The sequence below is a fragment of the Bos javanicus genome, chromosome 16, assembly GCF_032452875.1.
Source record: "Bos javanicus breed banteng chromosome 16, ARS-OSU_banteng_1.0, whole genome shotgun sequence".
Taxonomy (NCBI): Eukaryota; Metazoa; Chordata; class Mammalia; order Artiodactyla; family Bovidae; genus Bos; species Bos javanicus.
Window position 1 is genome coordinate 67,218,776 of NC_083883.1, and position 15,021 is coordinate 67,233,796.

The 15,021-nt window shown below is 37.7% G+C and overlaps 1 non-coding gene across 1 annotated transcript; it reads right to left on the reverse strand.

Annotated features, from left to right (window-relative positions):
* Nucleotides 1-384: 384 nt before the first annotated feature.
* On the reverse strand, nucleotides 385-457 carry TRNAG-CCC (transfer RNA glycine (anticodon CCC)). Its single transcript has one exon. It is a non-coding gene; the product is annotated as a tRNA-Gly (tRNA).
* Nucleotides 458-15,021: the final 14,564 nt, after the last annotated feature.

The window sequence follows — 15,021 nt, forward strand, 5'->3', positions numbered from 1 at the left end:
AAGGAAGATGTGTCAAGGGAAGAACGGTCAGAGAAATGCAGTGTTGCTGTCTTTGATAATGGAAGAAAGATGCCTCTGAAAACTGGGGAAACCAAGAAATGGATTCTTCCGTGGAGTCCCCAGAAAGGAATGCACACTTGTTGATACCTTGATTTTAGAACTCCTGACTTCTAGAACTGTAAGTGAATGATTTTGTGTTGTCTTAAACTACAAAGTTTGTAGTAAGTAACATTGCAGTAGCAATAGAAAACAGCAGATTCTTAGTTTCAAGCACAAGAAACTACACGGCTTTAAAAATATATTTTTTTATTTTTATTTCTTTATTTGACTGCACCAGTCTTAGTTGTGGCATGCAAACTCTTATTTGCTTAATATGGGGTCTAGTTCCCTGACCAGGGATTGAACCTGGGCCCCCTGCATTGGGAGTACAGAGTCTTAGCCACTGGACCACCAGGCAAGTCCCCTAAATGTCTATTATTGAGAGAGTTTTATCAGATAGCACATAGACTATCTGGGAGAACCAGAACACAAGCCCTGGAGGCTCTTTGTCTGAAGTCATACCACAGTCTTCTCAAGAACGTGGTTCACTGAACTGTCTCAGTCCCCTTGGGGGCATGGCGACTGCGCTTGCGCTGTTGATAGCATTGCAGGACACTAGGTCTCAAACACTGTTGCTGGAAAATTCAGCCTCCCTCTGGAAACTAAATGTAGGTGCTATTCTGTGTCACCCTCTCCAGACATAGATTTTGTGCAGTCTCCACCTCTTTGGGTCATTAACATCTAATCAGAACCTAGAATCTAGATGTATGATTATCTTGGCTTGGCTTGTATGCTTGCACCCTGTAGCTGCAAGGGATTTTGAGAAATATCTGCCATCGCTTACTTTTCTGCTCTGCTTCCAGGCTGGTGCGTTCCTCACTTAAGAAGGTGATTCAGCTGCTAGTTACCAAAAAGAATGACTAATGTCTACCACAGCATTTATAATCCCAGCAGAGGAGAGATTTTTGTCTCCCAGGGTCTGCTCCAATCTCTGAGAAAGATTCTGACTGACCTTAGGTCTTTTGCTGACCCCCTGTAACGAATTATTGTTTAATATGAGTAGAGGGTCACTGGTTAGCAGGTTTTGGTGGGGGTCCTTGACTTCCCTTTATGGAAAGATATAGGTACCCAAAGGAACAGTGATTGAGTTAGCAGACAAAGAGGGAAAGGAAAAAGCCATATTATGATAAAAAGAGCTTATGGCTATAGCTAGACCCATTTAAGTTAAATCACTGCTTGCTGGTTTGCAAACTCCAATTTATTCAAATGTACCTGCATTTTACCAGGGGAGTTAAACAGTCCTAATTCTGGTGCCGAGGTGCCTGTATATGTCCAGATTCTGTCACTACTAACTGGGTGATTTTTGTGTTTCAATGTTCTCATTTTTAGAATGGATATAAGAATAGTACTTCCTAGAACAGTTGTGATTAATACATGAATTAATGAACTTAGAATAGTGCTTGGTACATAGGAATTGCTATCATTAATTATTATTATTATTTTAATACAACTCAGACACACAAAGACAGGAACTTAATTATGTTTATATAATCTAGTTTTCAAACTGTTATTTCTGCTAATGGTGGAGTGTGGGTGTGGGAGGGGAACTGAAAATGGCCAATAAGGGATAATTCAAACAGCATATTTTAGACAAAAGCATTAAGTTTAAAACTCAAACTCCTAAAGAATCTGTCTCCCCTCTCTCGTGGGGTCTCACCCTCCTCTCCTTTCCTCCCCTAATGTGAACTGGAGTGCAGGAAGAAAATGTGGACAATTGTGGCAGCAGGATGGTCCCCAGGCTGTCTCCTGTATCTTCTCAGATGGCCATCTGACTGGTGTGTCTGGTCAAATCTTGTCCCTTTAATCTTGAGCCGGTGGCCACTGAAGTATCGCTGGTTTGGGGCATCCCTGAAGAATTTGGGTCCTGCCACAGCCTCCAGAAATGAAGTCCATGCTCACTGTGACCCTTTCTCCCGACTCCAGGCTGCTCTGCTTTAATTTTCCTGGAATGCCCAGAATTCCCACTTGTTTTATCTCTGCATTTTATGGTATGCATTACCCCCCTCTGGGCTTCCCAGGCGGTACAGTTGTAAAGGATCTGCCTGCCAATGCAGGAGACACGAGTTTGATCCCTAGGTCAGGAAGATCCCCTGGAGGAAGAAATGGCTACCCACTCCAGTATTTTTGCCTGGAGAATCCCATGGACAGAGGAGCCTGGCATTTTACAGTCCATGGGGTCGCAAAGAGGCAGACACGACTAAGCACTCACACACGCACGCACCACCCTCTACCGTTCCTACTCTGTTGACTCCGTACCACGTTGAAAAGAGCGTGTAAAATGCTAGTCTTTTTTAAGGAGTTTGCATTTCTAAAGGCTATTCTTTTGAGACATGAGGAGAAAGTCTCTGTACTTGGATTCCTCTAGCTTCCTGAACTTCTTGCTTTTCTTTTTTTTCTTACTCTATCCTGTCACTCATCTCCTGTTCCCCTAGTGACAAAGATTTCTTTTTTTCCCTTTCCCTGAGTTAAGAGGTGTACCATATCCTGAATTCTTTCTGCCTTTGTTTCCCTGCTTTGTCTTTCAGGCTCTGGTTCTTAGTATTTCAAGAAAAAACTTTTGAGTTGCAAAATTTCATTCCTTCTCAATAGAATTTGGTGATCAAAACTTAAAAATGGCACTAAAACACATAATTTGCAAATTAAAGCTGGACAATAACTTTATCTTTCCTCTGAAAATGTTAAATGCTCTTGATTTTTACTGGGTAGGGAGAAGCAAGGCAAGTACACCAATTTAATATTTTAAAAATAGTATCCCTGTTCCATCAAGCAGCAGATACTTGATAAAAAGCTATTCTTCTTTTATGTAATATACTTGTTTAAAAGATATCAGTAAATAATGCTTAACTTTATGCATAAATGTTGGAGTTGCTCAGCAATGTACTGGAGCTCTATTCCATTGATTCATTCACTCAACAAATACAAACTGATAGCCTGTTATATGCTAGGACTTGCTTTAAGTGTTCTGTAATTTCCTTTCTAGAGTTTAGGCCAAATAAGTGACATTGCTTTCAACAGTGAAATTTTCTACAAAATAGCCCCAGATTCTTCAGTAAGTTGGGTATGGCCCAAGGTGCACCATGTATATACCAAACCCACCCATTAACAAATAGTAATTTTTCAGTGTAGTGTCCCAGTTCAGAAAGGTTAACTTGCTTCTCTTGTCCCTGACTCAGTATTAGCTAAGTATGGGATGAAAGTTCAAGTTGTTGGGAGGGCCCCTGCTGATCTTTCTGTCTAGACAAACCCAGCCCAGCATAATTGCCAGGTTCCTAGATCTCCTGTTGGTTTCCTTCTTCTTTTTGCCCAAGGCTGGCCATGAGCTCTGACATTGGCCTTGGCAGCAGAGGAGGGTTAATGACAGTGATGAGTTATACTGAACCTAAGGAGAAGTCCCTTTGTTGTTCATTGGCAATTAGTCACTAAGTTGTGTTCAACTCTGTGCGACCCCATGATCTGTAGCCCACCAGGCTCCTCCATCCATGAGATTTCCCAGGCAGGAATACTGGTGTGGCTTGCCATTTCCTTCTCCAGGGGATCTTCCTGACCCAGAGATGGAGCCCACATCTTTTGCATTGGCAGGCAGATTCTTAACCACTGAGCCACTAGGAAAGCCCAAACTGCTCTTAGCTTCCTGATTTTTGGAATGGGAAGCCATTGGTAAAATTGATGTCTCTTACTGAGGACAAAAGATACTATTCCAAGTAGCAGAGTTCTGAGTGTGTCTTTTTGATCCTCTGTTTCCTAATTCTGTTTCCTAATTTTATGTAAACATGGTATAATTAGATTTCAAATGGTGAGAAGCTCATGGAGAAAGCAGGTAATTGGAAACATCTTGGCTACACTATACATGTCATGTAGAGATCATATTTACCATTCCTACTTAGTTAATAAAATAATAGGTAAAGCTATAGGTTAAGTTTACTATAAAAATAAACTTCTACAACTTAATCTTACCAGTTCTCTGTAATGATAAAAATATAACCAATTTTCCAGAGATCACATGAATTTTTTTGGTATGTGTCAAGGATATTCTAAAGTGTTTTGCTATATACGAAATGGCAATTTTTCATGTGCAAAAGCAGATTTTAGAAAGATAGCAATAGATATGTCAAGATAAAACTGAAGATGCTTACCCATGCAAGAAAATGTCATATGTAGCCAGATTGGCTTGTAAGTGCAAAAGCTTCTTATAACTCTTGAATCCTCTGTGTGCGCTTTTTTCCCCCTCTGTGTGCTAAGAAATCTCACAAAGGTAGCTCATCAGTTGTGACATGGCTACTGTGAGGACTATTTCCTTGGAAAATGATCTCACATTACCTCTACTTCCGTGTGCATGTGCTAAGTCGCTTCAGCCATGTCCGACTCTTCATGACCCTACAGACTATAGTGCACCAGGCTCCTCTGTCCATGGGATTCTGCAGGCAAGGATACTGGAGCGAGTCGCCATGTCCTCCTCCAGGGGATAGTCCTGACCCAGGAGATCAAATCCACATCTCTTACGTCTCCTGCATTGGCTGGTGGGTTCTTTCCCACTAGTGCCACCTGGGAAGCCCACCTATACTTCAGTGACTAAGTCAAATGCCTGAGAAATGCTTTGGAACCAAGACTAAGACATTTTCCAAGTTTTGAGCTGATTCTGTGTAACATGTGTGTTCCTAAACAGCTGTTTTAAACTATGTATTTTTCAACTTAATAATTCCATTGCACTAAAGAGAACTCCCAAGCAAGTATCCAAAGCAAAAACCATCTTGTACTCTAATCACAATCTGATTTAGCTATTTTATAATTTTTTAAAAAGCAAGACATACCTGGTTTATAGTTCACATAAAAGAAGGTTTTGAAAATACTAGATTTGTATTTGTTAATGTGTAAAGTACACAGATATTAACAGTACATTTTGATGGGTTTTGACAGATGCATGCCTACGTGACCAATATCTCAGCAAAGATGTAGAACATTTCCACAACTTGTAAATTTTCCTAAAGTGCCTTTGCAGTCAATCCCTTTTCTCCCTCCCAGCCATTGTTCTAAGCTTTATTACCATAGTTTAGTTTAGCTTCTTCTTGAACGTTCTATAAAGGGAATACACTCTTGTATCTGGATTCTTCTGTTCAAAATGTTTTTGAGATTCATGTTGTTATGGGTGTCAGTAGTTCATTCTTTTTTATTGCTATGAAGCATTCCACTTAGTGATTATGCCACAATTTGTCTAACCATACTTCTATTGATAAATATTTTAGTGTCCAATTTTTGGCTATTATAAGTAAAACTGCTGTGAATATTCTTAAAAGGTCTTTGTGTAGAAATGTTTTCATTTGTCCTAGGTAAATTATTAGGAGGGGAATTACTGGTTCATGGAGTAGGGATGTATAATTTACAAAGAACCAATAAATAATTTCCTGAGGTAGTTTCTGCATTTTTGTCTCCAACCAGTAATGTGGGAGTTCCAGTTGTTTCATATCCTTGCAAATATTTATATTGTGTGTTTTTAGCCATTTGAGTGACAATTCTCATTGTGGTGCTAATTTGAATTTCCGTGATGACAAATGAGCACTTTTTATGTGATTCTTGGCCATTTATGTCTTGTGTTTCCTCTTTTCTTAAAAGTATATTTTCCAGTTTTGCATATTTTAAAAAGTGGGTCATTATTATTAATATGTGGTAGTTCTTTATGTATTTTGGATATAAGTTCTTTATCAGGTACATGTGTCACAAATATTTTCTTCAGTTTCTGGATTTTTTTATTCATCAAAAGATGAGTCAAAGATTTTAATTTTGATGAAATCCAATTGATTACCTTTATTCATGATTAGAACCATAAAAAACCTTATCTGCAAAATCTTTGTCCATCCAAGATCATAAAGATAGCCTCTTAAATTTTCTTCCAGAAGCTTCATAGTTTTAAGTTTTATGATCAATCTCTAATTTTTTATATGGCATGAAATAGAAGTTCAGAAGTTGCAAATGGATATATACATTTTCCTAGCACTATGGTTGAAAAGACATTCCTTCTGCATTCAGTTGCATTGACTCCTTTTGTCAACAGTTTTTTATTTAACATGGATCTATCTTTGAACTCTCTATTCTACTCCACTGATCTATTTGAATATCTGTACATTGATATCACACCATCTTAGTTACTGTCAGTCAGTCAGTCAGTTCAGTTGCTCAGTCGTGTCCGACTCTTTGTGACCCCGTGAATTGCAGCACACCAGGCCTGCCTGTCCGTCACCAACTCCTAGAGTCCACTCAAACTCATGTCCATCGAGTCAGTGATGCCATCCAGCCATCTCATCCTCTGTCGTCCCCTTCTTCTCCTGACCCCCAATCCCTCCCAGCATCAGGGTCTTTTCCATGAGTCAACTCTTCGCATGAGGTGGCCAAAGTACTGGAGTTTCAGCTTTAGCATCGGTCCTTCCAATGAACACCCAGGACTGATCTCCTTCAGTATGGACTGGTTGGATCTCCTTGCAGTCCAAGGGACTCTCAAGAGTCTTCTCCAACACCACAGTTCAAAAGCATCAATTCTTCGGCGCTCAGTTTTCTTCACAGTCCAACTCTCACATCCATACACGACCACTGGAAAAACCATAGCCTTGACTAGACGGACCTTTGTTGGCAAAGTAATGTCTTTGCTTTTGAATATGCTGTCTAGGTTGGTCATAACTTTCCTTCCAAGGAGTAAGCATCTTTTAATTTCATGGCTGCAGTCACCATCTGTAGTGATTTTGGAGCCCAGAAAAATAAAGTCTGACACTGTTTCCACTGTTTCCCCATCTATTTCCCACGAAGTGATGGGACCGGATACCATGATCTTCGTTTTCTGAAAGTTGAGCTTTAAGCCAACTTTTTCACTCTCCTCTTTCACTTTCACCAAGAGGCTCTTTAGTTCCTCTTCACTATCTGCCATAAGGGTGGTGTCATCTGCATATCTGAGGTTATTGATATTTCTACCGGCAATCTTGATTCCAGCTTGTGTTTCTTCCAGCCCAGCGTTTCTCATGATGTACTCTGCATAGAAGTTAAATAAGCAGGGTGACAATATACAGCCTTGATGTACTCCTTTTCCTATTTGGAACCAATCTGTTGTTCCATGTCCAGTTCTAACTGTTGCTTACAGTAAATCTTGAAATTGGGTAGTGTAAGTACTTAAATTTTGTTTTTCTTTTTAAAGATTATTTTGACTATTTTCAGTCATTCTCATTTTCATGTAAACTTTTAGAAAAAGTCTGTTAATTTCTACTTTTAAAAAGGCTTGTAGGGTTTTTAATGGGATCACCTTATTTTACATTTATTTTTTATGTTTTTATTGAGGTATAATAGATTGACAATGTTGTGTTACTTTTTGCTGTCCAGTAGAAGTGATTCAGTTATACATATCATATATACACATTCTTTTTTTTATATTCTTTTCCATTATGGTTTATTATAGGATATTGAATATAGTTCTCTGTGTTGTACAGTAAGACCTTGTTGTTATCCATTTTATACATAAAAGCTTGCATCTGCTAACCCCAACATCCCACTCCATCCCTCCCCCAGCGCCCTCCTCCTTGGCAATCACCAGTTTGTTCTCTGTGTTCATGATTCTGTTTCGTAGATAGGTTTATTTGTGTCATATTTAGATTTCACATATAAGTTATATTATACGGTATCTGTCTTTCTCTTTTTGATTTACCTTCACTTAGTATGATAATCTCTAGTTGCATCCATGTTGCTGCAAATGGCATTATTTCATTCATTCTTATGGCTGAGTAGCATTCCATTGTACAAATATACCACATGTTCTTTATTGAATGTTACTTTAAATCCAGAGATAAATTTGGGGAGAAAATGCAATATTAACAAACCTGAGTCTTACAAACTCATGAGCATTACATATCCCTATTTAGGTCTTTAAGTTCTCTTAGTAATATTTTACTTGTCACTATAGAAGTCTTTCACATTTTTATTAAATTTATTTCAAAATTCTTCTATGATATTATGTCAATAAAATTTTAAATGTTTAATTATTTGCTTCTAGTTATATAGAAATAACTGATTTTGTTATATGAACCTTGTAACTTGAAATCTTGCAAAACGATCAATTATATTAGCTTCTCTATAGATTTCTTAGGATTTTCTATGTATAAATCATATCTACAAAGAAAGACAATTAAAAATTTTCTTTTTTGATATTTGTGCCTTTTATTTCTTGCCTTATTGCACTAAGACTTCCAGTTACAAGTTAAATAGAAGAGCCATTATTAGAAGAAATTGCTTCTGATCTTAGGACAAGTATGTTAGTCTTTCACGACTGAGTATAATGTTAGCTGTGGTTTTTATAAATGCCCTGCAAGATAAAGATACATTATTAGGTTGCTGCTGCTGCTGCTAAGTCGCTTCAGTCGTGTCCGACTCAGCAATCCCATAGACTGCAGCCTACGAGGCTCCTCCGTCTGTGGGATTTTCCAGGCAAGAGTACTGGAGTGGGTTATCTGCCACCAATTCCTTACACAAAACTCTTAAAACCCATGTAATCTCCTGAGTTATAGGGATGATGGGAACCTCTAATAACAAATATTCTAATATTTGTTCTTTGACACCAATTCCTGAAACAAAGTTCCTAAATCCTTTGGAATTTCCTAGTTGATAGGATATTCCTTAGCTCCTACGAGGTGACTCTTGGTGGGTTCATTATCATCTGGGTAATCATCCAGACAACTTCAGGATGTGTTATGAGAAATACCAAGCCATGATAAGAAGCTTTGAACTTTTGGGCCTCCTCTCTAATCCTTTGAGAAGGGTAGAAGAGTTAGAGATGGATTCATAATCCTTTATGCCTATATGATGAAGCCTTTACAAAGATATCTAAAGTGTAATGTTTGGAGAACAAGCAAAGAGAGTGGTACATCCCAGTTCCATAGGGACAAAACTCCTACTCTGAGGAAGTTTCCAGACCTCACACTATTGAAATGTTATCTGTCTGTTCATCTGTATACTTTAATTATCCTTTATTATATACACTGGTAAATGCAAGTGAGTGTTTCTCTGAGTTCCGTGAGTCATTCTAGAAAATCAATCCTGAGGAGGAGGTCTTGGGAATCCCCAGTCTAGAGTTGGCCAGTTAGAAGTACAGGAAGTTGCATTTGGAATTTGAAGTGGGTGGAGTCTGTGAGACTGAGACCTTAATCTGTGGAATCTAACACTAGCCTCAAGTAGGTAGTAGCAGAATTGAATTGTAAGACACCTCACTGGCATCAAATCAGAAAATTGGTCAGTGTGGGGGAAAAACTCCACACATTTGGTGTCAGAAGTGTTGGTGAGAGCAGAGGAAAGAAAATAGTATTTATTTCTATGTTGTTTACTAGATTTAAGTTGCTGCCTTTTTATTCCTTGTTTTCCAAATTAATGAATTTGAATTTTGTCATATGTTTGTGCTTTGAATGAGATGCTTTTATGGTGAACTAAACAACCTATTGGTGATGATGCATTATACTCTGTATATTATTAGGTGTTTTTTTTTTTTTTTTTTTGGTAAATGTTTTCTTTTTTGTTGGCCACACCACACGGCATGTGGGATCTTAGTTCCCCAGCTGGGAGTGCAGTATCTTAACCACTGGACCACCAGAGAAGTCCCTATATTACTAGATTTACTAATTTTTTGTTAAGAATTTTGGGGGAATTCCCTGGCAGTCCAGTGGTTAAGCCTCAGCGATCTTACTGGCAGGGCTGGGTTCAACCCTATGTGGTATGGCCAAAAAAAAAAAAAAAACCCAAATAGATAAAAAATCTTTATATTTATATTCAATAGTTATTGGTATCTGTATATCCTTGTCAGGTTTTAGTGTCAAGTTTATCCTGACCTCAGACACATTGGGTTATTTCTTCCTCTTTTATTTTCTGAGTATGTATAACATTGGTTTGTGTGTTCAGTTGCTCAGTCATGTCTGACTCTTTGCAACCCCATATGCTGTAGCCCACCAGGCTCCTCTGTCCATGGGATTTTTCAGGCAAGAATATGGGAGTGTGTTGCCGTTTTCTACTCCAGTGGATCTTCCTGAACCAGGGATCATACCCATGACTCTTGCATCTCCTGCGTTGGCAGGCAGATTCTTTACCACTGTGCCACTGCTATGTATAAAGCCTATATAGGCTTTATAGGAAAGCCTATAAAATAAAATTGATATTAGTTAAATGTTGGATAGAAATCACCAGTGACATCATCTAAGCCTTGAGGTTTCTTTTTGGAAAGTTTAAATATTTTCACATGCAAAGTTTAATGTTCAACTGTCCTGAACAGTTATATTCAAATTATTCCTATTACATTTTTATTAGTTTTCATAATTTGTGTTTTTAATTGATCTCTTTTCCATGTCATTTAAGTTGGATAATTTATTGGCATACAGTTTCTCATAATATTCCCTTATTATTATCTTAAGATCTAGAAGGTCTGTAATGATGTCCTTATTCCATTCCTGATATGGCATTTTGTGGGTTTTATTTCTTCCTTTTTATTTCCTGGTCCAGTCTTAACAGGATTTATCACTTAAAAAAAAAATCTTTTCAAAAATCTAGCTTTTGACTTTTAAGTTTTATCTGTTGCTTGTTTATCCTTTCATTGTTTTTACATTCATTTGTATTTTCATTTTTGCTACTTTGAGGTTAATTATCTTGTTTTTTTCTAGCTTCTTTAAGTAGAAGCTTAGATCATTATTTCTTAAGTATTTCTTCTTTTCTGATATAAGCATTCAAAGCTAGAAATTTCCCTCTAAGCTCAGTATAGCTACATCCCATGAATTTTGACTTCATTAGCGTTTTGCTTGAGATACTTTCTAATTTGCATTTAAATTGCATCTTTGACTTATGGATTATTTAGAAGTAAGTTTAGTAATTTCCAGATTCTGTGGTTTTTCTATTGATAACTGACTTCTAATTTAATTCTGTTGCACTTGGAGGAATTCTCTAAGTTCTTTGAGATTTGACTTATGCCCCCATCATATGCACCTTCTAGATATTTGTTCCATGTGTATTTGGAAAAAGTATTTTGTGTTTTATAAAAGTCGAGTAGATCTAGTTGGTTGATTGTGTTGGTCAAATTTTCAGTATCCTTATTGATCTTCTCTGTTTGATATATTAACATAATGACTGAAAGAATAATGTATGCTTCAACTCTATTAGATTTCTTTTTCTCCCTTCAGTTCTGTTTTTGTTTCATGTATTTTGCAGTCATGCTGTTCATGAATGGACACTGTTATCATTATAAAGTATCCTTCTTTATCTCTGGTAATATCTCTCATCTTGAGGTCTACTTCATCTGATTTTAATATGACCAGTGAGAAAGTGATAGACTTTAAAATGCTTTCTGTTCATCTCTCTCATCTGCCAACCTACTGTCCCTCCTGTTGTCCTTTTCCCATCACTGTTAGTTCATTGGTGGGGAGTCAGAGACAGTTTTGGGTTCTGACACTGCAGTTTTCTTAAAATTGGGCAGAACTGAGACAAGTGCAGGTCAAGAGTGTAGGTGCTTTGTTGGTCTCAGCCTGTATGAACAGGATGACAGGCTTAATCTACCTTTGGAAACATTTTTGATTTTTGCTTCCACCAAGCTAGTTAGAGGTATTATTTTGCTGAGAGAGATTAAAACTGAAAAAGTATTTTCAGGTGGTATCAACTTGCTAAGAATAGTAGAGATTATTTTTCTTCAATTGTCTTTATTTTCAATGTTTTACACAGTAGAGGAAACCTATGGCATTTTGATTGAAAAGCTTAAGATTCACTGGTCTGGGATTCCAGCCTGAGAGTCAGAAGAATGGTATTTTTTGTTTGTTTGTTTGAAATTCCAAATGTCTGACTTAAGGTAAGTTTTTAAAAAGCTATCTGCTGCTGCCATCCACCCGCCTCCCCCAACAAATACTGAAACAAAGGCTGTGATGCTTATCGTAACCTATAACTCATGGACTTTTGTTCTTGAATGTGAGCTTTGAGATTATCCGCTCCTACTAGGTAATTTTATATGTAAGGAGACTGGGGCTTCGAGAGGCTGAGTGATATGCCTAAACAACGTTCAGCATGCTCACGGCAGAGTGGAATTTGAACCCTAGACTATGATTTTTACTAAAATGTGATGAATTTAGAGAGCATTTAGAAAGACTCCAAGATTCCAAAATAATGAGTCTATACAAGATTTGACTAATAAGATGTCAAATAATTTAAAACATTTAAAAAATGCTGTTACCTGAGTTTGAAAAAGCAGAGCAGTGTTTATTTTCCGTAGCTAAATTTAAATTTAAGCAATCATGTCAGAAGAGCGCCATAAATCCTTGTCAAGTACCAAATAATCTGGTTTAAAGAAGACGTCATTTTCTTCTTTATTTTTGACATAACAGTATCAATTTGTATAGCTTTTAACGATTACAAATGTTTGATTCTGCTAAGTCGCTTCAGTCGTGTCCAACTCTGTGCGACCCCAGAGACGGCAGCCCACCAGGCTCCCCTGTCCCTGGGATTCTCCAGGCAAGAGCACTGGAGTGGGTTGCCATTTCCTTCAAGCCTCACAAATAGCATATAAAAATAATAGCTAAAAATACCGAGTGCTTGCTCTGTGCCAGGAACTCTTTTAAGAGCTTTGTATCTATCAACTTTTTCCTTAAAACAACCCTAGTTACTCTTGTTGCCCTCATTTTATTGATGAGGAAACCAAAACAGAGTTAAAGTAACTTTCTCAAGGTCACAGAGCCTTGAAGGAGAGCTGGGACTGGCCCTAGAATGGATTTAGTCACGTTCCTAGAGAGCTGCTTAAGTAAGCAGGGTCAAGGTATAGATTGATCTTTGTCTTTTTCCCATGAAGTTTTATTGTATTTTTTTCCCCTCCCAGTGCTGCTATATTTACCTGGAACACCTTATCCAGGTACCTTTTTCCAAGGCCATATGCTGCATTATATAACTTGGCACTGGCCATGTCTAAGTCATTAGGAAGAGTGTTTCTCAAGATAGTAAGAAAAATCATGATAAATTTTCTTGTAATTAAATGAAATCTTTAGTTTTTGACTTTGCTATATTTGGGGCTTCAAATTACGGAGATTTTCCTCTGTTATACCATTCAATTTGCCAGAATTTATTTTGGGAAAAAAAATTGTAATTCTGTATAATTCTCTTTCTGTATGCTAAAGAAATTTTAAAAATGTAGAAACTGAGAAGACAAGCCACAGACTAGGAGAAAATATTTGCAAAAGCACTTCTGTTATAAAGCTGTTATTTAAAACATACAAAAGAAATCTTAAAGCGCAACAATAAGAAGCAACTCTATAAAAATGAGTCAAAGACCGCATATGAACAGATGTTCCATATCATGTGTAATCAGGGAAATGCAAATTAAGTCAACAATAAGATGCCACCTCCCACCTATCAGAATGGCCAAAATCTGGAACTCTGATAGCACCCAATCCTGAGGAGTATTGGAGCAATAGGAACTCTTATTCATTGCTGGTGAGACTGCAAAATGGTACAGCCACTTTGAAAGAAAATCTGACACTTTGTTACAGAACTAAACACTCTCTTACCATGGAGTACACAAGTTGCACTCCTTGGTATTTACCCAAAGGCTTGAAAACATGTCCACACAAAACCCTGCACATGGCCACTTATAGCACCGTTATTCATAGTTGCTACAACTTGAAAGTAACCAGATGTTCTTCAGTGGGGGAAAGGATAGATAAACTGAGGCACATCCAGACCATAGAATATTATTCAGTGCTAAAAAGAAATGTTATTAAGCCATGAAAAGGCAAGGAGGAAACTTAAATGCATGTTACTAAATGAAAGGAGCTGATCTGTAAAGGCTATACACTGTTCGATTTCAACCATATGACATTCTGGAAAAGACAGAATTATGGACACAGAGAAAATATCTGTGGTTCCTAGGAAAAGGGATGAATAGGTGAAGCACAGAGAATTTTTAGGGCAGTGAAAATGCTTTGTATGATACTGTAATTATAGATACATGTCATACGTTTTCCCAGTCACTTAGAATGCTTAGCAACGAAGAGAGGTATAACGTAAACTATGTACTTTGGGTGATTGTGATGTGTCAATATCAAGTCATCAGTTCAATAAATGTACCTCTCTGGTGGTCGATATTGATGATGGGAGAGAGGCTGCATGTGTTGGGTGGGGGATGTAGTATATGGGAAATCTCTATACCTTCCTCTCAGTTTTGCTGAAAATCTAAAATGGCTCTGCAGAGTCTTTAAAAAAAAAGCAGATATGAACAGAACGACATGACACATTGGATATAATATAGATGCAAAAAAATGTGTATAGGAGAATGGGACTAGGTGAAATATACAGACTTGCAGGTAGAGATAGTTCAGTTTTGTGTTGTACAATATTTATTTATTGAGTACTTACCCTGAGCCAGGTACTGATTTTTCCCATCCTATAGATGTAAGACCGAAGCTTAGAGAAGAATCCGCAACTGAAGTCTTAAACAGAGCAACTGAAGCCAGAAACAGAGCTGGGACTTAAATCCAGATCAGTCTGGCTCTAAGGAGTGTATTCCTTATCATATGCCATACTGCCTGTGAGATGCCTGTGGGACCATCTTGGAGAGATGCCCAATAGGCAGCAGAAAATAAGTCTGGAATCCAAGATTAGGTATGAATGTGGCCATTGAGTTGAACTGAAGACAAAGGGAATGACTTGTCACTTTGGATGAATGTAAGTGACGGATACCTCACGACAGAAAAGACAGGGAAGTATGCTACCATAATTGATGTCGAGGTCCAGGAACATATTAGTCATCCGTTATGGTTGAGTTGTTACCATTTCCAATCAGGTGACCCACTCTGAGACAAGTGTGACAGATAAGAATGTTTTATTTATAGTTTTCCATACATTGTAGCTGCCTTCTACATGTTGAACCCTTTAATGATCCTCCAAACC